This window comes from Gymnodraco acuticeps, unplaced genomic scaffold (assembly GCF_902827175.1).
Source record: "Gymnodraco acuticeps unplaced genomic scaffold, fGymAcu1.1, whole genome shotgun sequence".
Taxonomy (NCBI): domain Eukaryota; kingdom Metazoa; phylum Chordata; class Actinopteri; order Perciformes; family Bathydraconidae; genus Gymnodraco; species Gymnodraco acuticeps.
This window is the reverse complement of record NW_022990686.1, coordinates 1-23706: the sequence shown is the minus strand read 5'-3', so window position 1 is coordinate 23706 and position 23706 is coordinate 1. Positions and strand designations below refer to the sequence as shown.

Sequence of the window (23706 nt, the reverse complement as noted above, 5' to 3'; positions counted from 1 at the left end):
ATATTTTTTTCACTGTCCCGAAATAGTCCCAGACAAAATAGATTTGTGTCCCAGTAGGAATTTGTATGGTCCCCGGGACATCGGGACATCGTTAATTGCGAGCCCTGGGATACGCCTCTCTATTTGGACTGGTAGATCTCGGCAGACTGGCAACTTTAAAAGTAGCTCTCGGTTCAAAAAAGGTTGGGCACCCCTGCCCTAGAGTATAACATTGTATAGGGCAGGATATATGATTACCTAGAGAAGCATGACACACTGTTTTAGGCATATGATAAGCTATGTGACAACGATTGCTTTGAACCATCTTGTGACTGTGTAACTCCCTCTCTTGTATATCAGAATGTGAAGGACACTATTCGGGGAACTGTATGGGATGACTACTTCCATTCTTGAGAGGATTATAAATACATGTATCCTGTTTTGAAACTCAAGGCGGTGACGAGTGAGATTTCTCCAACATAAGGCTAGCAACCAAACAGCATTGCGTAAAAGATGAACACCGCCTTTGTGCGTAAAGGTAAATACACTTGAGAAAACCTCACACCAACATCGCTGGGCGTTCTCACTTGAAATATATGATGGTGTCCTAGAGGTCTAAGCATTGATTTCACATGCAGGTGCCAAAGGTTCAACACCCAATAAAGACACATTTTGTCATCAGCTTCTCAAAGTCATTTTTTATTTTACATTATATCTTTGTTAAATCATCATTACCGCTAAAGCAGAATGGCATGTTGATTGTATTACTGGTGGGAAACTGTAGGCACAGGAGCATTAATGAACACCGTCATTATTAAAATATCAGAATATGTGTCAGTGTTTACTACAGTTATAAACTACAATAGATCCACGACATCCCATTCAATGTCATTAAAACTGACAATAATAAACCTGGTTAGCACATAATTACAGTTATATGATATTAGAGGGTAGTGCTAAGCCATAGAGAGTTTAAAGTACAGTACAGTCAGTCATTTGGGACACGTGATACGATCTCCCATTCTGTCAGGAAGGAAACCTCCAGTAAATATTTAATCAGCAATTCGGTTTGCCTTTCAAATATTCATGAAATCTAATCAACTTAATCACGGTACGATCGTTATTTCACAGCGTAATGAAACTCCCCGCCAATTCACTCAAGTGTGACCAGGGCGGCTGACTTCACGGTGTCGCTCTTAAAACAATAAAGGTAAAACACACACACAAATACACGCACCAAGCACACACCACACACATCAAACACACAACACAAAAACACACACACACACACACACACACACACACACACACACACACACACACACACACACACACACCACACACACACACACACACACACCACACACACACACACACACACACACACACACACACACACACACACACACACCACACACACAACACACACACACCACACTCACACACACACACACACACACACACACACACACACACACACACACACACACACACACACACACACACACACACACACACACACACACACACACACACACACACACACACACACACACACACACACACACACACACACACACACACACACACACAGATAGGAGGAAGGGAAAGGTGGGTGAAGCTAGAGCCGCCAGGTGAAATAGGAAGAGACTAAGCTCCTGTTTGTAATGGTAATATGAAAGAGGACATATGCTGCTAGTTTTCAGGTTCCTATTTTTATGTATCTAGTGTCTCTACTTTAAAGAGTCCTCTCCTGCTGATGTTCAGGTGTATATCAGTATGTAGTGTCTCTACTTTAAAGAGTCCTCTCCTGCTGATGTTCAGGTGTATATCAGTATGTAGTGTCTCTACTTTAAAGAGTCCTCTCCTGCTGATGTTCAGGTGTATATCAGTATAGTGTCTCTACTTTAAAGAGTCCTCTCCTGCTGATGTTCAGGTGTATATCAGTATAGTGTCTCTACTTTAAAGAGTCCTCTCCTGCTGATGTTCAGGTGTATATCAGTATGTAGTGTCTCTACTTTAAAGAGTCCTCTCCTGCTGATGTTCAGGTGTATATCAGTATGTAGTGTCTCTACTTTAAAGAGTCCTCTCCTGCTGATGTTCAGGTGTATATCAGTATGTAGTGTCTCTACATGTCTCCATGCTTTAATGTTCAAAAAGCTCTTTATTGTTCTCATACTGCCTGTGCTGCAGAACCTCTTTTCACCCTCTGTCTGAAACCAGAGCCCAGTCTGCTCTGATTAGTTAGCTGGCCGGCTCTGTAGTGACCGCTTAGAGATGTCCCGCCCCTTAGCCTATCATTACATTACATTGCATTTAGCTGAGGCTTTTATCCAAAGCGACTTACAATAAGTACATTCGACCAGGAAGACACAACCTTGAAGAAAACAGAATCATATAAGTACATCAGGTTTCATAGAGCCAAACATTTCAAGTGCTACTCAACTGGCTTTAGGTAAGCCAGTCCTTTATTAGTATAAAAGTGCTTCGTTAATAGTTCTAACGCTCGAAGTGGAGTCGAAAGAGATGAGTTTTCAGTTTGCGCCGGAAGATGTGCAAGCTATCTGCCGTCCTGATGTCAATGGGGAGCTCATTCCACCATCTTGGAGCCAGGATATTAAACCCACGTGTTTTCGCCGATGGGAACTTGGGTCCCCCTCGCAGCGAGGGCGCAACGAGTCGTTTGGCTGATGCAGAGCGTAGTGCACGCGCTGGGGTGTACAGTTTAACCATGTCCTGGATGTAGGAAGGGCCAGATCCATTCGCAGCATGGTAAGCAAGTACCAGTGTCTTGAAGTGGATTCTAGCAGTTACCGGAAGCCAGTGAAGGGAGCGGAGGAGCGGAGTGGTGTGGGAGAATTTAGGAAGGTTGAAAACCAGACGAGCCGCTGCATTCTGGATGAGCTGCAGAGGGCGGATGGCACATGCAGGTAGACCAGCCAGGAGGGAGTTGCAGTAGTCTAGGCGTGAGATGACGAGAGCCTGGACTATCACGTACAATATGTTGGAGCGCTAGCTCGCTAGCGAGTGTTGTTTTGGAATTAAACAAAGGACTCCAATGGAGGCGTTTCGAAGCGTTTTAAAGAAATACAAAAGTAAATATATGTTTTCAAACACGAAGCAACATATTGGAAAGAAGATTGACAAGATGCATTTCTTACATTTAGTAAGTTTGAATGATGTTCAATTTGTTTTATGAAAATAATAAATTGAGACCTCTTGTCAAAACACACCAACCTATTGAATTGATAATCCCTGGATTAGACACACACACAAAATACGATTTAGTTAAAGAAATAGAGGTATCTGTGTTTGCAAAATAACCCTTCTACTATCAACCCCGTCAAATATATTCTGCATTAAACTATAGAAGTGCCGAAACATAAAGTTATTCATTTTAATGATTCAAACAGGAAGTCGAGGAGTGGAAAAAAAGACACAAAACCAGGCAAAGAAAGTGTGGACTGATAAAAAGGTAAGAGACCCTCAGAAAAACATAAATATGCAAATTGTGTAATATGTCCACGTGGATCAACAACACACATTCATTATTGCTGTATGCTGCCGAGCGCCTGCAGGCTCTCACGCAGGAACACTGAGATGGATCTAATGTACACAGTAATGTTTGGCCTCAGGAAGCTGCTGTGTCCTATTTGCTGCGATGTTGAGATCATTTGGGAGACTCGGTTCATTCTGCCTGCCCTGTGGGATCGTTGCCACAGGCTGGGATACAGTATCTGTTTTTCATCTCGCAGTAATAGCTTCTCTGTTGTGTCTGCATGATGCTAAAGTCCCTATTAATCTCACCTAAACCTGTGTGTATGTCTGCAAACAGCAGGAGATGATGGATATGATTGTATCATTCCGTCACACTTTATAAATTAGATTTTCAAGCTCAAATTCATCCAGTTGGCATCAAATCTAGTTGTGTACGCTTTTGTTTTTAGGGTTTTATGGACTTATATTTTAATTTGACACAGATCCAGAGACTTCAAAACAAGTTAAATTATCTTTTTTTTTAAACGTGGATGCTTCAAAGAGTTGGCAGAGTTAATCTGTTTCATAACTGTAAGTGTTTTTGTCAGTATATTTAAAAGGTTAGCTACGTTTGCTAGCTAGCTTACAGCAGATCTGCAATAACATCTGAAGGAATCATGTGTTGACATCATTAAAATAAACCAATAACACTTACATTTTAGGTGAGTTTACAACAACAGTTGTCCAGCTTTAAAATCCTGAACGTCACCAAGCGCTCGGTTCCCAGCTGTGTGCGTCACTTTTTAGTGTCCCCTGGTCTCCCAGCTGTGTGCTTCACGTTTTAGTGTCCCCTGGTCTCCCAGCTGTGTGCGTCACTTTTTAGTGTCCCCTGGTCTCCCAGCTGTGTGCGTCACTTTTAAGTGTCCCCCGGTTTCCCAGCTGTGTGCGTCACTTTTAAGTGTCCCCCGGTTTCCCAGCTGTGTGCGTCACTTTTTAATGTCCCCCGATTTCCCAGCTGTGGGCGTCACTTTTTAGTGTCCCCCGGTCTCCCAGCAGTGTGCGTCACTTTTTAGTGTCCCCCGGTCTCCCAGCTGTGTGCGTCACTTTTTAGTGTACCCCGGTCTCCCAGCTGTGTGCGTCACTTTTTAGTGTACCCCGGTCTCCCAGCTGTGTGCGTCACTTTTTAGTGTCTCCCAGCTGTGTGCGTCAATTTTTAGTGTCCCCTGGGGTGTTTCTCAATGTCGAGGACGCTTCCTTGGTAGGACATGTCTTCCGAGTCAAGTCCTTCAGAGGCTAGGCATTAATCCTTCCTGGCATTCGGAGAACGAAGAATGGAACAGGCTAGCAAGTGTGCAGGTGTGCGTCATATGAAAGGCCCCGCCTTAAGATTTTGGAAATTGCTCCGTGCGCAAAGCATTGTGGGGATTTTAAGACCGCCGGGGATACACATGTCCATCCTCGAAATTTCCCGCAACGAAGGATTCAGTCCTCGGTAGAATTGCAAGGATCCTGGACATTGGAACAGTCCTTCGGCGGGATTCGATGACGTAGCATCCTTGAAATAGTGGCTCTGAAGGATCCTTCCTTGACATTGAGAAACACCCCTGGTCTCCCAGCTGTGTGCGTCACATTTATGTTATATTTGTATCGTTTTTTAAACCGCAATGTGTTTTTGCTAATGGAAATATGTTGGGTTGTTGTAACACGTTTGCACCTGTCTGCCACTGTAATTATAAGTGGAGTTGTTAAAATACATTTCAGTCAGAACCAAAGTGAAGGACATTTCGACCTGTAAAACTACTCTGCTAAAAACCAAATGTACACTTTACAAATACATCCAAATCAAATCCTTCACACTACTCAAGCAACAGATTAGAATAATGCTTCAAAAAGAAAAAAACAAATCAACGAAGGAGAGTTCATTTTATTCCTTCTTTCACTCCGGCACGTGATAAGACAATGTGGATAATCGTACAAAGGAGGCAGCAGTGGGGCTTTGGGGAGTCAGTGAGGTGAAATATTACAAGAAAAATGTGAATCCCAGAGGCTCAGCGGCACGCCACCTTCAGCGAGAGACAAACAAAAGGAGGTACAGCGACCCGATAATCCTCCGCAGAAGAAGGAGTCAGTCACTGGAAACCTGCAGCAGCAGAGGTTCAGGAACACGGGAAAGGCCAGAAGTGATTCAATGTCATGATAACAACAATCAAATTATGTTGGGGGGCAAAACAGAGGATTGATTTTTGATCTTATCTTGAATTTACTGCAGTGAGATTGTCAGTTTGAGGAAGGTGAGTGGCAGGGATTAGACAGCCGCTGTAAATTGGAAGTAAATGTGAAGAGGGGGAGATTATGCAAAATTGGTATTATAATGCAAATGAGTGACGAGGATAGTTCAAATTAGAGCAGGAGGACTGGCGTCAGTTACCCAACAACATACCTTCATTTAAGTAACATATTAGTGAAGGGCTTATACTTGTAACAGAGATTTCTTTCAGTGTACTTCTACTCAAATTAGGGATATGAATACTTCCTCTTGATATATGTCCCACAGCGGGGATATTTACATTGTTACAGCAAAGCGGACAATGCAGATACAAGGCAATGAAACAAGAAGACCTACATATTCAATAAGAAGCACATGTTTATGACAACAAAGGGTCTTACTCCGATATATCCTTACACCTTTATTTAAGTAACATTATCAATGCAGGGCTTTTAACTGTAATGGGGTATTTTTTTACTTTGACTCAAATGAAGAATCTGAATACTTCTTCCATATATAAGAATCAAGGGGACAGTGCAGATAAAAGCCAATCAAACGATTAACATGTGTTTGTTAATATAAAACAATTATGATGCGAATAAGTGAAGCAGAGAGTTCAAATTGGAGCAGGTGGACTGCTCTTAAAAAAGCGTATTTTTTGTCATTATCTTTGATGTTTTTTCACCAATTAAAAGCTGCATCACATAAACTAGGCCTATGTATTATCTGCATCAGCTCGTTATTGATACTACATGTTGTGTGTAATGCATTAAACCTCACAACACAAGCCTTCGTTACTATTATTCTATCAGATATTCTACTTTCCTCTGAATTATATCATCAACATATCCCCTAAATTCATCTTGACGTATTTGGTGTCTTTGAAAACTAGAATTTTAAAATCTGCTTCTGGCTATAAAGCACGTCTTCTCTTAATTATGACGGCATACATACAAAGGAAATACATACAGTTGTAATTCACTTAATTGTTTTGTGTATTATAATTTAGCCCTTTTTAATCTTCCATACAAGTGTTGAATGACTCCAAAAGCAGTTTGTTTCCTGCTGCAGAAACACAGCTGGATCGCTTTCTAACCTGCATTGAAGTCCTTTAATGATAACTACATGAATATATTACATTACATTTTAGACGCTTTTATCCAAAGCAATTTACATACTCAATACTGTGGGCAATCCCCACAGGAGCAATTTGGGGTGAAGGGTCTCAGGGACACAACGACATGCTGACTGCAGTGGGGTTTGAACCTGTGCTCCCCTGATCCCAACACCAACGCACTATCCACTGCAGCCTCCCTACTATACATACATAAAATACATAATGTGTGTACAAGATGCATTATACTGCAATTTAAACTAAAGCGACTATTTGGTGTGTGTTTATTTTATTGGACTTACATTCTTAATGGTTATTTATGTGTTTATAACATTACATTTTATTTTGTTTATATTATTTATGTTTTTATTGCAAATTTGTACTCTTGTGTTAAAAAATAAATGTGTATAATTTGTATTTGATATTTTATTCCCCTTCAACATGTTATGTTTATATAAATATCTTAATTTGTTTATTGCATATTCTCACTTTAAATTCTTATAAAATAATTTTTAACGCGATTTATTGACTTCTTATGTTTACTATATTTATTCTCCTTAATTTCAATTTTTTTTTTACTGCAAATCCTTTTCTTTAACTTGTTGTGCTTATCAATATATTTTTGTTTCGTTTTTTTAATTCAATTTCATTTTAAAAACGAGCAACTATCACGAAACTTGGGATTTATAACGTTTTTTTATTCGAATTCTGATATTTGTTGACATAATTCAGACTGGACCAAAGTGGCAGACAAACCATCTTAGAACAACATTACCCTCCAAACAGAATTCATTCATTGCCTTTAGCTGATGCTTTGATCCAAAGCGACAGTAAGTAGAATAAACCATATAGAGATATACGGTATAGAGAGGGATAACCATAGGGATTCAAACAAAGGACGACAAGAGAAGTACTGACATGTTCACTTCAAACAAGCCATGTTTAAAAACGGAGTGTCTTTATATCATTGACGCTGCATCACAGCTTGAACCGGAGCTTTTCGTCTCCTCATGATGTCACAGTCTGAACAGCAGGGGGGGGGATCACTCGCTGTAAAGGACTCTCGCTGCAGAGCTGCACTCACAATCCTCTCTGAGCATTTCTGCCTCACACAGAAGAAGCAGAAGAAGAAGCAGCAGCAGAGGACAAACTACTGGAACAGATTAAAAGGAGAAGAAGAAGGAGTCTCCGGTGCATGGGAGCAGAAACATGGAGAGGTCAGATGTGAAGGGGAAGTGCAAGAGGAGGAGGAGGAGGAGGTGCAAAGGCAAAGGTGAGTGAGAGCAGAGATGTTTGGTGATGTCCATGTGGTTTAACTGACGTGATACCTTTACTCGTGTTAATGTGGCTTGCTTTAAACTGACTTTATTGAATGAGATGGATTTAAATCCCTTATGGCCTCCTTGAAATGATCCTCAACAGGTTCCTCTTCTCTTTCATCCGTCTGAAGAGACATTTTTGTACTTTATGGCATTTTTCCTCAATGTATTAAATGTGTATGCCGTACATAAACACTGCTTATTGATTTAGCTGGTGCTTTTGTCAAAGAAACAACAAAGTGCAATCTACATGTCATCAAACTACAGGTCCTGTCTGTATCCCAAATAAGTTGGGCTTTAATACCATCTTCTTCTAGCATTTTTCCAGCGACTGAATTGTCTTTAAAGTGACTTCATTATACATTTTTGGATGCAGAAATAGCCTATTTATTTGAGTTTAACTTCAATGGGCAGAACCAAATACTCTAATTTTGTGAAATAAATTATTTCTACATAATATTGTAATTAAATCATGACGTTTATTTTTGAACCAAACATTTTTTAGCAACTGTAGCTTGTTTATAGTGACTTTATTATACTTTTGGTGTTTTTTTAGGCAGAAATTACCATATTGTTGGGTTAAACCAATGATTGGCAGATGAGTATTTAAACTAAATCCCAAAAGTCAACGAATTATAAATTAAACTTTCTGAATCCATTGTTTTAGAATATTTGGGTTTACTCGCACGTTGCGGCAGGTTATATTTATATATTTGTGGAACTCATAGTTAGAGAAATGAGAATTCCTCTCCTCTGAGCGGTCATTTTAAAGAGACGTCCATTACAGACCAAATCTCTTTCATTGCAATCAAACTCGTCGGATCAAATCAAGTTTATTTATAAAGCACCAATTTAGAGCTTAAAGGAGTCAAATGTGCATCAGGTATGAGCTTCCTTGGACCCCTGACTTAGAAGGTGAACAAGAAGTCATTTAAAAATGTACAGCACTCTATCCGCTTTGCAAATTCATGTTCCCCATCAGGGTGAACTGTAATCCGACTTTCCTCTTGGATACATAATAAGATAATCCCATTTATCAGCCTCTGCTATACTTTTTGTTTAGCTCTAATTAGCAACTCTTAGCTTAGATAACTAGCAAGACTACTAGCGCACGGTTTAGAAATGGCATCTTAACTAATATTCCAGTAGAGAAAGCATTAAGTATATGGTGTATGTGGATTTTGTGTAAATGAGAAATGTCTGGATTTAATGGAAAGGGTTGATAGCATCACCTTTGCTACCGAGATCAATTACCAAACCAAACGTATTGTTGATTTTCAAATATCTTGGAAATCGTAGTGTCAGTCTTTGCTTATATCCGCTCATATTTCACAAAAATGCTGTTCAAAAAGACCAACACAAGTAGACTGGCCCGACAGTCTGATAAACCTGAAAACACTTCAGTGCTCTCTCTATTGACTCTGTGTCATGTATGTGCATACATTTAATTTCTCTGGTAATCATAATTACATTCGTCTGGGCAACAGGTCAGCCTTTTAGGATTAATCCAGCATTGTTCTGCACATGCAAATCCTCCGTAAACACTGCAGATTACTCCTGATGGCTTTTGTATGAACTCCAACGGTTATTCAACAAGCGCTAAGCCTATACTCTCATTAATGACCCATTGGCCTTTTTTTTGCATCAGCGCTGAAGTGAAAACTGTGTCCTCTTTGAGAAATCATTACTCAATGTAACGCCTCAAATCCCGCTATTTTAGGGCCAGAAAGCACTTAGCTAATGCTTCCTCTGCATCCGACAATGAGCTGCACTTTTAATGCCAGCTGTCCTAGCAGAAGGTGGCATCTTTTCCCCAAACGGCACACGTCTTTGTTTACAATGCAGCGCTCTGAAAGCACAGCAGGAGGGAAACTCATGTGTTGTGATTATTGCAGCCCCTCTTCGTCCAACAATAATTCAGCAATGTTTGAAGTTTTCTCTGTAGCACTGTTGGTTCGTCTGCAATACGCCTTCAATATATTTAAAAGCTGTCTTTAGCCCTTTCATTGGACAAAATACATGTTAAAGGTCCTATTATGCTCCTTTTCAGGTGCATATCAGTATGTAGTGTCTCTGCTTTAAAGAGTCCTCTCCTGCTGATGTTCAGGTGTATATCAGTATGTAGTGTCTCTACTTTAAAGAGTCCTCTCCTGCTGATGTTCAGCTTCATATCAGTATGTAGTGTCTCTACTTTAAAGAGTCCTCTCCTGCTGATGTGCAGGTGTATATCAGTATGTAGTGTCTCTACTTTAAAGAGTCCTCTCCTGCTGATGTCCAGGTGTATATCAGTATGTAGTGTCTCTACTTTAAAGAGTCCTCTCCTGCTGATGTTCAGGTGTATATCAGTATGTAGTGTCTCTACTTTAAAGAGTCCTCTCCTGCTGATGTTCAGGTGTATATCAGTATGTAGTGTCTCTACTTTAAAGAGTCCTCTCCTGCTGATGTTCAGGTGTATATCAGTATGTAGTGTCTCTACTTTAAAGAGTCCTCTCCTGCTGATGTTCAGGTGCATATCAGTATGTAGTGTCTCTACTTTAAAGAGTCCTCTCCTGCTGATGTTCAGGTGTATATCAGTATGTAGTGTCTCTACTTTAAAGAGTCCTCTCCTGCTGATGTTCAGGTGTATATCAGTATGTAGTGTCTCTACTTTAAAGAGTCCTCTCCTGCTGATGTTCAGGTGCATATCAGTATGTAGTGTCTCTACTTTAAAGAGTCCTCTCCTGCTGATGTTCAGGTGTATATCAGTATGTAGTGTATCTACTTTAAAGAGTCCTCTCCTGCTGATGTTCAGGTGTTTATCAGTATGTAGTGTCTCTACTTTAAAGAGTCCTCTCCTGCTGATGTTCAGGTGTATATCAGTATGTAGTGTCTCTCCTTTAAAGAGTCCTCTCCTGCTGATGTTCAGGTGTATATCAGTATGTAGTGTCTCTGCTTTAAAGAGTCCTCTCCTGCTGATGTTCAGGTGTATATCAGTATGCAGTGTCTCTACTTTAAAGAGTCCTCTCCTGCTGATGTTCAGGTGTATATCAGTATGCAGTGTCTCTCTACTTTAAAGAGTCCTCTCCTGCTGATGTTCAGGTGTTTATCAGTATGTAGTGTCATCTACTTTAAAGAGTCCTCTCCTGCTGATGTTCAGGTGTTATATCAGTATGTAGTTGTCTCTACTTTAAAGAGTCCTCTCCTGCTGTATGTTCAGGTGTTATTATCAGATGTAGTGTCTCTACTTTAAAGAGTCTCTCCTGCTGATGTTCAGGTGTTATCAGTATGTAGTGTCTCTACTTTAAAGAGTCCTCTCCTGCTGATGTTTCAGGTGTATATCAGTATGTAGTGTCTCTACTTTAAAGAGTCCTCTCCTGATGATGTTCAGGTGTATATCAGTATGTAGGTCTCTACTTTAAAGAGTCCTCTCCTGCTGGATGTTCAGGTGTATATCGTATGCAGTCCTCTACTTTAAAGAGTCCTCTCCCTGCTGATGTTCAGGTGTATATCAGTATGTAGTGTCTCTACTTTAAAGATCCTCTCCTGCTGATGTTCAGGTGTATATCAGTATGTAGTGTCTCTACTTAAAGAGTCCTCTCCTGCTCGAGTTTTCAGGTGTTCAGGTGTTTATCAGTATGTAGTGTCTCTACTTAAAAAGTCCTCTCCTGCTGATGTTCACGTGTATATCAGTATGTAGTGTCTCTGCCTTTAAAGAGTCCTCTCCTGCTGATGTTCAGGTGTATATTCAGTATGTAGTGTCTCTACTTTAAAGAGTCCTCTCCTGATGATGTTCAGGTGTATATCAGTATGTGTCTCTACTTTAAAGAGTCCTCTCCTGCTGATGTTCAGGTGTATATCAGTATGTAGTATCTCTACTTTAAAGAGTCCTCTCCTGCTGATGTTCAGGTGTATATCAGTATGTAGTGTCTCTGCTTAAAGAGTCCTCTCCTGCTGATGTTCAGGTGTATATCAGTATGTAGTGTATCTACTTTAAAGAGTCCTCTCCTGCTGATGTTCAGGTGTTTATCAGTATGTAGTGTCTCTACTTTAAAGAGTCCTCTCCTGCTGATGTTCAGGTGTATATCAGTATGTAGTGTCTCTACTTTAAAGAGTCCTCTCCTGCTGATGTTCAGGTGTATATCAGTATGTAGTGTCTCTGCTTTAAAGAGTCCTCTCCTGCTGATGTTCAGGTGTTATATCAGTATGGTAGTGTCTCTACTTTAAAGAGTCCTCTCCTGCTGATGTTCAGGTGTATATCAGTATAGTGTCTCTACTTAAAGAGTCCTCTCCTGCTGATGTTCAGGTGTATATCAGTATGTAGTGTCTCTACTTTAAAGAGTCCTCTCCTGCTGATGTTCAGGTGTATATCAGTATGTAGTGTCTCTACTTTAAAGAGTCCTCTCCTGCTGATGTTCAGGTGTATATCAGTATGTAGTGTCTCTACTTTAAAGAGTCCTCTCCTGCTGATGTTCAGGTTGTTGTATATCAGTATGTAGTGTCTCTACTTTAAAGAGTCCTCTCCTGCTGATGTTCAGGTGTATATCAGTATGTAGTGTCTCTACATGTCTCCATGCTTTAATGTTCAAAAAGCTCTTTATTGTTCTCATACTGCCTGTGCTGCAGCACCTCTTTTCACCCTCTGTCTGAAATCAGAGCCCAGTCTGCTCTAATTGGTTGGCTGGCCTGCTCTGTTGTGATTCGTCAACCAATTCGAGATGTCCTGTACGTGGGAGAGAAACTTCCTCTGGAGGGAACACAGGGATTTTAGCCTTTGCAAACCATTTACATGCACAAAAACCAATAAAACTCATGAAAGGAAATGGAAAACCCCAAAAAGCATTATGTGTTTACATGTTTAAAATAGAAAACAGATCAAATGTTACGAATAAAGAAATGTAAAGCTAACCGTCTAAAGTCCAATTGGATTTCAATTTGGTTTAAATTCTTACGTTTTTAATCCTATATGTTAGGTACCACTGTTGAAATTAATTCATGGACGTTTTGCTGTTGAGGATTTAGCAATTAAGCACGCTTTTCTGATTTGGGTTAAAATAGAAGTCAAATTAAAATGTTATGAATAACAAAAGTGACATAAATGATCCCTCCCTGTTAGGGATTACTGGATAAAGTCTGTTGAGTTCATAATGATTTTATTAATAAGGATTTTTCCATGCAAATCAATTGCCATTTGGCTGTAAAATCCCCTTCTGTTGGCTTTTCAGTCTAAATTTAACAAACTGTCATTTGTTGGCTGTAAAATCCGGTCGGAGTAAAAACATTTGATTGCCCCGCTTTTCTGTGTGGATTATGATTCTCCAACATGGAACAAACAGCTGCTGTCTGCAACAGCCTGTCAGTGTTTTTTTCTGATGCCGTGTCACATATTTAGACATATTTCTATATTGGAATCATTTTGGATAAGTGAGCTCCATCGTGCAGTCAAACTTAGTGGGGCATGTCAGTGAGCAATTTCACTGATGGATTCTGCAATCTCCACACTTCTCTTGCGCTCCCGCTTCATGGAAACATTAGCAATATGGTTTGTGTGCCCGTTTAACTTAATTGCAGGGATGCTCAGCGGGGAAAAGTGTGATACTAAGTCTTCAAGGGTTAGGGGTCTCATTTCCTCTGCAGCTCAATGTGGAGAGAACTGCTGCTGCCAGAGTTTGAGTTTGGATCGCCTCTGGGACTTAAAACACTACGAAACAGTTAGATTGAAAGGGTTTGATCTGTAGATGTTCGGCATGTGTGTTTTCTACATTTTGTTTGTCTCCTGTTCATCTGAGGTGGGAAGTAGTGGAGTACAAATACTTCATTACTGTTCTCAAGTACATTTTTCTGGTATAAGTACTTTACTCCACTACTTATTTTAATGCCATCTTTTTACTTTGACTTCTTACATGTTGAACCCAAATACCTGTACTTTCTACTTCTTACATGTTGAACCCAAATACCTGTACTTTCTACTTCTTACATGTTGAACACAAATACCTGTACTTTCTACTTCTCACATGTTGAACTCAAATACCTGTACTTTCTACTTCTTACATGTTGAACACAAATACCTGTACTTTCTACTTCTTACATGTTGAACTCAAATACCTGTACTTTCTACTTCTTACATGTTGAACACAAATACCTGTACTTTCTACTTCTTACATGTTGAACTCAAATACCTGTACTTTCTACTTCTCTCATTTTCCAAACAGCTGGTTCCTTTAGTCTGAATGTGTGTTTGATGCGTGATCATTATTCTTTAGAGTCATTGCGTGCCTATTGATTTGAACACGATCCGTGTATCCATCATTTCCTGGTCTTCTCTAAAGAAGAGGGACCAATGGAAACGTTGTCATGTTGCCGTTGTTCAGCATGGAAACATTCATTAGCTAACAATGACATTATTGTTCTCTTAATATAAAGGGAGGTCAGGTACTCTTTAAAGCAGCTGCTAGTTATGGGTACTTTTTACTTAAGCACATTTCAATGCCCATACTTCTTTACTTTTACTTGAGTAAAGAAGTTTAGTCAGTACTTCTACTTTTACCAGAGTATTTTTAAACACAAATCTGTACTTCTACTTGAGTAAAGGATGTGTGTACTTTTGCCATCTCTGATCTGCATTATGAACTAACCTCAAAGCAGGGTTGGTTAAGTAAAAAAGAATAACTTGATACCAAATCCTCCTTCAATGCATGTTCAGACTTGGGTACTTACTGAGTGAGGTTAACCAAATCCACAACTTTGATCAGCTGTTGGACAACTTCAGTTGCATTTACAGAAAAGGCACTGTTTTTCAGGGAGAAGCCATTTTCCAGGAAATTCAAGATGCAATAATTAAGGCAGAGTGGGATATTTTCACTAGTCGTTGACAGAGTGAAGATACTTAAATGTAGTGATGTTACGTATTGCGCCGAGGCTTCGGAGCGTGTGTCGAGTAATCCCGGAAGCTTTTTGTGAAGCTTGTATCGAGGCTTGTATCGTTTTGGGCCAGTGACGTCATCGATGACAAACGAAGCCTCGCTGCCTGTCGATACCACGTGACTGCTTCAGGAAGCGATTCAGATCGGTTGACCCGTTGAACCACAACGCTCATAATACCCATGGATGTATAATAAGAACCATATTACCCCTCCTGTACCTGGGCCTGGTGACACGATGGAATCAAGAGAGCTCAGACCCTCACTTATAGAGGTCGGAACATGTCATAAGTATAAATAGATACAAGCATAAATAAATGTAGGAATAAAAACATGAATAAATACAGGAATAAATATCTTACAGTGTTTTCAGGGAGACTCAGCGTGTGTGCTGTGGCTCAGCTGGAAAGCAGTTGACTCATGACCGCAGGGTCCCTGGTTCAACGACTGAACAATACCTATTTGTTGTTGTTTATAAAAGCTACAGCTAAATGAGATAATGTAGTTAATAATGTATTCTGTGATATGGTTTAGCCTTTCTCAGGCTACAACATGGTTAAGTTTACGAATATTATTAAGGAATACAAATCCCTCTTTGCAATGTTTACCAGCCTCCTTAGGCTTTTCAATCACAATCAACTGGAATAAAAACAATATTGTTAACATGAAAATATGATTTAATGTTCGTTGTTTAGATGTTTTCTAAGGCTTTACTCATTGGGAACTCGGTATGAGAGAGCACACTGTTGAGATGTCCAACCTGCCTGTTTTACACACTTTGACCAACAGGGGGTTTGTGTTCAAATGAAGCCCATGATGAAGCCTCATGAGATGAACCCTTTTGCGAACCAATTGGCTGGAAAGCTTCAAAGCTTCATAAGGCTTCATCTCGCCATCACTACTTAAATGTAGTGACATTAGTTGCGATTCCAAACAGAGGTAACTGAGGATCCATAGGTAACCATAACAGATCCCCGCTTGCAGAGCAAAGAGACAGGAAAATAAAGGCAAGAAGCAGCATTGATAATCTGGCAATTGACTGTGGAAAAGTTGGTGGGTATATGTACTGATAGTGCTGATTAAGTAAAGTGGAAACAGGTGAGCAGATGGATCAGAGAGTCAAGTGCAAAAGTCTTAAGGCATCTGGTGGATGGATTGGGAATGACATGTCCAGAGGGTTCATAGGAAGGTGCATGGTGGGTCTGGAGGGAGTGAGAAGTTACTGGAGAAAGGGGCCATCAGGCAGACTGGGTAAAAAAACACAAGAAATCCAGACCAAAAATGTATTATTGACACTTGAAATAGTATTGACCCAAAAAGAAGAGCAATTAAATAATTCAAAGTTACTTACTGACAAACATTACTGAACCAGAAGTGAATCCCAAAACAATCCTGGAACACCATTTTACATTTGCACACATCTGGATGATAAGCTTCCAGTCTTTCGAACCAATGGCTGCTGATTTTTTCTCTTCTTATTGAATTTTGTCTCTTTTTGCAATTTCAACAGGCAGTACAGTAGGTTGGAAACATGTCTTACAAAATAACATATATTTGTAAAGAAGACTTTATACAACTTAAAAGCATGAAAGACAATTCAAAACAAAAACATATTTCTGTCCACCATGCAATTGTTCCCTAATCAATCATGTGTCGCAGTAGACCCTAAACCTTTGAATGGTAGTGTCACTAGACCTTGATTGCCTGATCATAATTTAAAAGAAAAAACACCATGATGGATACAATGCACATTTAGAGACAAATGAAACCCAATCACTCAAACTGATAGAGTGAGAGTCAAGCAGCAGGCGAGGGCATTAAAAGCTCAAACGAGGACATTGTCAGCAGTCAACAGCCTGCCATAGATCATTGCTGTCATTGTTATTATCTCTCATTGCGACTTCATTGCACATTGCCATATGTTTCAAGCAATAATTTCATCACTTACTTCCAAATAATGATCATCTGTCTGTTGATTTGAAAGAAGACGTGAAACACTGAACTACAATAAGACAATAAGAGTTAGACTTAGAAAAAGCTGTGTAGTCTGTTCTCACTGAGAAGGGAAGATAATGATATCTGCAGTTAAATCATAAACACGCAAGTGCAACAATTACATTAGACGAATAATTAGTAAAAGCAGTATGTGTTTTCCCTCTTTCCTATGACTGACATGCATGCACACACCCACTGCCTTACACACAGGCCCAATCCCAAACCACGCCCTACACCCTACCCCTACACACTACCCCTCCGTTTGCGCGTTCGCGCGGAGGGTCCGCCACATTAAATGCTGTTCCAAACCAACGAGTGTGGAGCGGTGTGGAGGGGGAGTGGGCTATCAAGCCCTCAAACAGCGAGTCTGCATCGGTGCTGACTTGAGACCGGTCTCTACCTGACCGGAGTCACGCTGTGTGTGTCCGTCAGGAAACAAGCTGTTAACAAGTAGTTCCTGCAAACATCCACTGATAAACTACGATGTTAACAACCTCATGATGACCTCATATGTTTTTAACTTAGGATCAAACCTGTGTTTAGTCTAGAAAAAGGTAAAATTATGCATTTTACTAAAGTTGTGTATATTTACAGACCGTTGCAAAAACTAAGAAGCTTATAAACATCAGGTTTAAAACTAAAAGAGCTTTGAAACACAATGAAAGATGTTTGGGGTTTTATTTGAGTTATTAATTTAAACTTTTTGTCTAAGAGATGCTGATTTGAAACCGTTGTTACATACAGTTACGGCATTTCCTGTTTCTGCCGGAGAGAGGTGAGGCCGTCCCAAAGCTTGCTGCTGTATTTACTCCCTCCATCTGACAGGAGGGAGCCTCGTTGAGCTGCGAGTGTGGCTACAGACAGAGTTCACTCCGTCACGGAGGGGTAGGGTCGAGGGAGTGGTTTGGGATTGGGCCTAAATGACAAGTTCCGCCCGCTGTGAGGTCTATGCAAGTGGTGCAGTGACGCGTCCTAAAACCCGGAAGTAAGCTTCGCTCAGATTCCCTCGACAGAAACAATGGGATTTCTCCATAGGATTTTGGAAAATAGCTCGAAATAAGGTCTGTGGAAAACGAACCTGTTAAATGCACGTTTTGTTCAGCCGGATAATGTCCACATGTCTACCCTACTTTTATTATTTTCGAATCATAAATCTAATCGATAGATTTATGATCGATAGATTTATAATTAGCATAAGTTCGTTCATGATGGCTCACTTCAGTGATAGTGATGACATCGTTGCGAAATTATTAACCGAGTCATTTTCAAGATTGAGTTACAAAGATAAACTGGAGTGGCAAAGGATCAGCTGCATGACCCCGCCATGAAGTGCTTCATCCAAAAGGACAGGAGGATGGACTTTGTGTTTCAGTGATTTGATCATCAAAGGTAGGCCTAAGTCATTTTCAATGTGGGCCGCCGCGCCGACTTAATTCATTTGTAATTGTTACTTGGCTGTGGGTGTGGGTAGATGGTCGCTGTCATTGATGCGTTTTGCAACCGGGCCGCTGTTTTGATATTCCGCTGAAGTATACGCTGTGACGTAATATCTCTTTTTTTTGGGGGGGGGGGGGGGGGGGGTCAGAGGGCCTAGGTATAAAAGTCACGGCTCGCCACTGCCTTTTAACTGATATATCTTCTGTGGCCTCTAGGGGCAGGCACGTCTGTTTTCCCAGTTAAAACGTTTCTGTTAAGTTTCTGTTCTACCATTTTGTATGAGAGTCACATGGGGTGTAGGCTCCTGCCTCAATCTATCTCCATCCACTTGTTTTCTGATTTGAGACAGCATAATCTGTGAGTACATTTATTTAGAGATACATTTTGCCTAATCTGCTACCTTTATTTTTGCAGTTGATGAAGCATTTGATGTATATTTACTAGGGCCGGGACTTTAACGCGTTAATTAAGATTAATTAATTACACAAAAATTAACGGGTTAAAAAAATTAACGCATTTTAATCGCACTTATTTTTGCACCGCGGAACGTTTCTCACTGGATGAGTTTCAGGCGTACCGATTATACTGGAGCACCAACTAACGTTCATGACTTCAGACAACAACAAACCACAGTGAACAACAGTGGGAAATGTTGTTTTAAAAAACGGACGGATGGAAGCGTCGATAAGATCACGGTTGTGTGCAAATTATGCAAAAAGGAATTCGCATATCACCGCAGCACATCAAGCCTCAAGTATCACCTCAATGCAAAACATATAGCAGCTAGCGTGGAAGCTAGCGTGGACGTTAGCCTCTTTTATCGCGTTCACACCAAAAAGAGCCGGTACTAAAATTAGTTCATGAGAACCTTTTTACCCCCACGAAAGTCCCTGCTAGAGAGCAGAGAGCTGCTAGAGAGCAGGGACTTTCGTACGGCTCTCTTGTGAGAAAAGAGCTATATTTCTGATTGGCTGGGCGGATTGCAAACCACGCCCCGTAAAACTCCCAAAAAGTTTTGTGAAGCCGCCATTTTATTATCCTCGCATTACCATTATTAGCATTAGCATTAGCCCAGCGCAGAAACGCAGAGAGACTAACTTATGGCAACACAAAATAAAACATGGGAGCGGTGGATATGAGGAGGTGTCGGCGTTCTGGCGATTTACTCGGAAGGCTGCTGGGACTCCCAGCAGCTTCTACTGAAGCCAGTCCCCAACTCCGGGGACTTCCGACCGGGGACTTTGGGCGGCAGTATACAACGTGAAGTGGTTTGCTGCCTGCCAGTAAACCCAATGCAGAAGAAGAAGAAGTGACGTCAGCGGCTTCATTTGCCTAATCCTCCCCCAGGTTCAAAGAGTTCTCATGAACTAAGTTCTCATGAACCTTTGTGGGAAAAGTACTGCGGTGTGAATGCGCCTAATGGTATACTAAAATCCATGTGAAAAAAATTGCTTCTCACTGTTCTCAGGTCAAATATTTATATGTGATTAAAAATGCGATTAATTTCGATTAATTAATTACAAAGCCTCTAATTAATTAGATTAATTTTTTTAATCGAGTCCCGGCCCTAATATTTACCATATATTTTGAAGCCGAATGGTTAAGGCGTTGGACTTGAAATCCAATGGGGTCTCCCCGCGCAGGTTCAAACCCTGCTCACAGCGTTTGAAGTCTCTTTAAACTTCTGGAGCTGGCTGATTGCTGCCAAGTGAGTCATCGACATAGTTAAAGCTCCCAAAGTGTTTCTTGTTACCCAAAGGGGCTCATACGGTTACCCGAAAATTCCATGAAGAATTAAATACAGCCGTGATGGCCGAGTGGTTAAGGCGTTGGACTTGAAATCCAATGGGGTCTCCCCGCGCAGGTTCAAACCCTGCTCACAGCGTTTGAAGTCTCTTTAAACTTCTGGAGCTGGCTGATTGCTGCCAAGTGAGGCATCAACTTAGTTAAAGCCACCAAACTTGTTCTTGTTTCCCGAATGGAGCTCATACGGTTATGTGACAATTCCTTGAAGAACCAAGCTAATTAGCTGTGATGGCCGAGTGGTTAAGGCGTTGGACTTGAAATCCAATGGGGTCTCCCCGCGCAGGTTCAAACCCTGCTCACAGCGTTTGAAGTGTCTTTAAACTTCTGGAGCTGGCTGAATCCTGCCAAGTGAGTCATCGACATAGTTAAAGCTCCCAAAGTGTTTCTTGTTACCCAAAAGGGGCTCATACGGTTAACCGAAAATTCCATGAAGAACTAAATACAGCTGTGACGGCCGAGTGGTTAAGGCGTTGGACTTGCAATCCAATGGGGTCTCCCCGCGCAGGTTCAAACCCTGCTCACAGCGTTTGAAGTGTCTTTAAACTTCTGGAGCTGGCTGAATCCTGCCAAGTGAGTCATCGACATAGTTAAAGCTCCCGAAGTGTTTCTTGTTACCCAAAAGGGGCTCATACGGTTAACCGAAAATTCCATGAAGAACTAAATACAGCTGTGATGGCCGAGTGGTTAAGGCGTTGGACTTGAAATCCAATGGGGTCTCCCCGCGCAGGTTCAAACCCTGCTCACAGCGTTTGAAGTGTCTTTAAACTTCTGGAGCTGGCTGAATCCTGCCAAGTGAGTCATCGACATAGTTAAAGCTCCCAAAGTGTTTCTTGTTACCCAAAAGGGGCTCATACGGTTACCCGAAAATTCCATGAAGAATTAAATACAGCCGTGATGGCCGAGTGGTTAAGGCGTTGGACTTGAAATCCAATGGGGTCTCCCCGCGCAGGTTCAAACCCTGCTCACAGCGTTTGAAGTCTCTTTAAACTTCTGGAGCTGGCTGATTGCTGCCAAGTGAGGCATCAACTTAGTTAAAGCCACCAAACTTGTTCTTGTTTCCCGAATGGAGCTCATACGGTTATGTGACAATTCCTTGAAGAACCAAGCTAAATAGCTGTGATGGCCGAGTGGTTAAGGCGTTGGACTTGAAATCCAATGGGGTCTCCCCGCGCAGGTTCAAACCCTGCTCACAGCGTTTGAAGTCTCTTTAAACTTCTGGAGCTGGCTGAATCCTGCCAAGTGAGGCATCAACTTAGTTAAAGCTACCAAACTTGTTCTTGTTTCCCGAATGGAGCTCATACGGTTATGTGACAATTCCATGAAGAACTCAACTAATAGCTGTGATGGCCGAGTGGTTAAGGCGTTGGACTTGAAATCCAATGGGGTCTCCCCTGCGCAGGTTCAAACCCTGCTCACAGCGTTTGAAGTGTCTTTAAACTTCTGGAGCTTGCTGAATCCTGCCAAGTGAGTCATCGACTTAGTTAAAGCTGCCAAAGTGTTTCTTGTTACCCAAAAGGGGCTAATACGGTTAACCGAAAATTCCATGAAGAACTAAAAACAGCTGTGATGGCCGAGTGGTTAAGGCGTTGGACTTGAAATCCAATGGGGTCTCCCCGCGCAGGTTCAAACCCTGCTCACAGCGTTTGAAGTGTCTTTAAACTTCTGGAGGTGGCTGATTGCTGCAAAGTGAGGCATTCAACTTAGTTAAAGCTACCAAACTTTTTCTTGTTTCCTGAATGGAGCTCATACGGTTATGTGACAATTCCTTGAAGAACCAAGCTAAATAGCTGTGATGGCCGAGTGGTTAAGGCGTTGGACTCGAAATCCAATGGGGTCTCCCCGCGCAGGTTCAAACCCTGCTCACAGCGTTTGAAGTGTCTTTAAACTTCTGGAGCTGGCTGAATCCTGCCAAGTGAGTCATCGACATAGTTAAAGCTCCCAAAGTGTTTCTTGTTACCCAAAAGGGGCTCATACGGTTAACCGAAAATTCCATGAAGAACTAAATACAGCTGTGATGGCCAAGTGGTTAAGGCATTGGACTTGAAATCCAATGGGGTCTCCCCGCGCAGGTTCAAACCCTGCTCACAGCGTTTGAAGTCTCTCTATGCTTCATGAGCTGGCAGATTGCTGCCAGGTGAGGTATTCAACTTAGTTAATGCGACCAACGTTGTTTTTGTTTCCCACAAGGGGCTCATACGGTTACCCGAAAATTCCATGAAGAATTAAAAACAGCTATGATGGCCGAGTGGTTAAGGCGTTGGACTTGAAATCCAATGGGGTCTCCCCGCGCAGGTTCAAACCCTGCTCACAGCGTTTGAAGTGTCTTTAAACTTCTGGAGCTGGCTGAATCCTGCCAAGTGAGTCATCGACTTAGTTAAAGCTGCCAAAGTGTTTCTTGTTACCCAAAAGGGGCTCATACGGTTACCCGAAAATTCCATGAAGAATTAAAAACAGCTGTGATGGCCGAGTGGTTAAGGCGTTGGACTCGAAATCCAATGGGGTCTCCCCGCGCAGGTTCAAACCCTGCTCACAGCGTTTGAAGTGTCTTTAAACTTCTGGAGCTGGCTGAATCCTGCCAAGTGAGTCATCGACATAGTTAAAGCTCCCGAAGTGTTTCTTGTTTCCCAAAAGGGGCTCATACGGTTAACCGAAAATTCCATGAAGAACTAAATACAGCTGTGATGGCAGAGTGGTTAAGGCGTTGGACTTGAAATCCACTGGGGTCTCCCCGTGCAGGTTCAAACCCTGCTCACAGCGTTTGAAGTCTCTCTATGCTTCTTGAGCTGGCAGATTGCTGCCAGGTGAGGTATTCAACTTAGTTAATGCGACCAACGTTGTTTTTGTTTCCCACAAGGGGCTCATACGGTTACCCGAAAATTCCATGAAGAATTAAAAACAGCTGTGATGGCCGAGTGGTTAAGGCGTTGGACTTGAAATCCAATGGGGTCTCCCCGCGCAGGTTCAAACCCTGCTCACAGCGTTTGAAGTCTCTTTAAACTTCTGGAGCTGGCTGATTGCTGGCAAGTGAGGCATTCAACTTAGTTAAAGCTGCCAAACTTGTTCTTGTTTCCCAAATGGAGCTCATACGGTTACCCGAAAATTCCATGAAGAATTAAAAACAGCTGTGATGGCCGAGTGGTTAAGGCGTTGGACTTGAAATCCAATGGGGTCTCCCCGCGCAGGTTCAAACCCTGCTCACAGCGTTTGAAGTCTCCTTTAAACTTCTGGAGCTGGCTGATTGCTGGCAAGTGAGACATTCAACTTAGTTAAAGCTACCAACTTGTTCTTGTTCCTGAATGGAGCTCATACGGTTCTGTGACCAATTCCTTGAAGAACTCACGCCTAATAGCTGTGACTTGGCCGAAGTGGTTCAGGCGTTGGACTCTGAAATCCAATGGTTCTCCCACTCGCAGGTTG

General features: G+C 41.5%; 16 non-coding genes across 16 annotated transcripts; all 16 read left to right on the top strand.

Moving 5' to 3' along the window:
- Positions 1-20068: 20068 nt before the first annotated feature.
- trnas-uga lies at positions 20069-20145 on the top strand. The gene has a single exon. It is a non-coding gene; the product is annotated as a tRNA-Ser (tRNA).
- A 141-nt stretch (positions 20146-20286) lies between these two features.
- trnas-uga lies at positions 20287-20368 on the top strand. Its single transcript has one exon. It is a non-coding gene; the product is annotated as a tRNA-Ser (tRNA).
- Positions 20369-20511: 143 nt separating this feature from the next.
- Positions 20512-20593, top strand: trnas-uga. Its single transcript has one exon. It is a non-coding gene; the product is annotated as a tRNA-Ser (tRNA).
- Positions 20594-20733: 140 nt separating this feature from the next.
- trnaa-ugc lies at positions 20734-20815 on the top strand. Its single transcript has one exon. It is a non-coding gene; the product is annotated as a tRNA-Ala (tRNA).
- A 140-nt stretch (positions 20816-20955) lies between these two features.
- trnas-uga lies at positions 20956-21037 on the top strand. Its single transcript has one exon. It is a non-coding gene; the product is annotated as a tRNA-Ser (tRNA).
- Positions 21038-21177: 140 nt separating this feature from the next.
- Positions 21178-21259, top strand: trnas-uga. The gene has a single exon. It is a non-coding gene; the product is annotated as a tRNA-Ser (tRNA).
- Positions 21260-21402: 143 nt separating this feature from the next.
- On the top strand, positions 21403-21484 carry trnas-uga. The gene has a single exon. It is a non-coding gene; the product is annotated as a tRNA-Ser (tRNA).
- A 142-nt stretch (positions 21485-21626) lies between these two features.
- Positions 21627-21709, top strand: trnas-uga. Its single transcript has one exon. It is a non-coding gene; the product is annotated as a tRNA-Ser (tRNA).
- A 140-nt stretch (positions 21710-21849) lies between these two features.
- On the top strand, positions 21850-21931 carry trnas-uga. The gene has a single exon. It is a non-coding gene; the product is annotated as a tRNA-Ser (tRNA).
- Positions 21932-22075: 144 nt separating this feature from the next.
- Positions 22076-22157, top strand: trnas-cga. The gene has a single exon. It is a non-coding gene; the product is annotated as a tRNA-Ser (tRNA).
- Positions 22158-22297: 140 nt separating this feature from the next.
- Positions 22298-22379, top strand: trnas-uga. Its single transcript has one exon. It is a non-coding gene; the product is annotated as a tRNA-Ser (tRNA).
- A 141-nt stretch (positions 22380-22520) lies between these two features.
- On the top strand, positions 22521-22602 carry trnas-uga. Its single transcript has one exon. It is a non-coding gene; the product is annotated as a tRNA-Ser (tRNA).
- A 140-nt stretch (positions 22603-22742) lies between these two features.
- Positions 22743-22824, top strand: trnas-cga. The gene has a single exon. It is a non-coding gene; the product is annotated as a tRNA-Ser (tRNA).
- Positions 22825-22964: 140 nt separating this feature from the next.
- trnas-uga lies at positions 22965-23046 on the top strand. Its single transcript has one exon. It is a non-coding gene; the product is annotated as a tRNA-Ser (tRNA).
- A 141-nt stretch (positions 23047-23187) lies between these two features.
- trnas-uga lies at positions 23188-23269 on the top strand. The gene has a single exon. It is a non-coding gene; the product is annotated as a tRNA-Ser (tRNA).
- Positions 23270-23410: 141 nt separating this feature from the next.
- trnas-uga lies at positions 23411-23492 on the top strand. Its single transcript has one exon. It is a non-coding gene; the product is annotated as a tRNA-Ser (tRNA).
- The last annotated feature ends 214 nt before the right edge of the window (positions 23493-23706 follow it).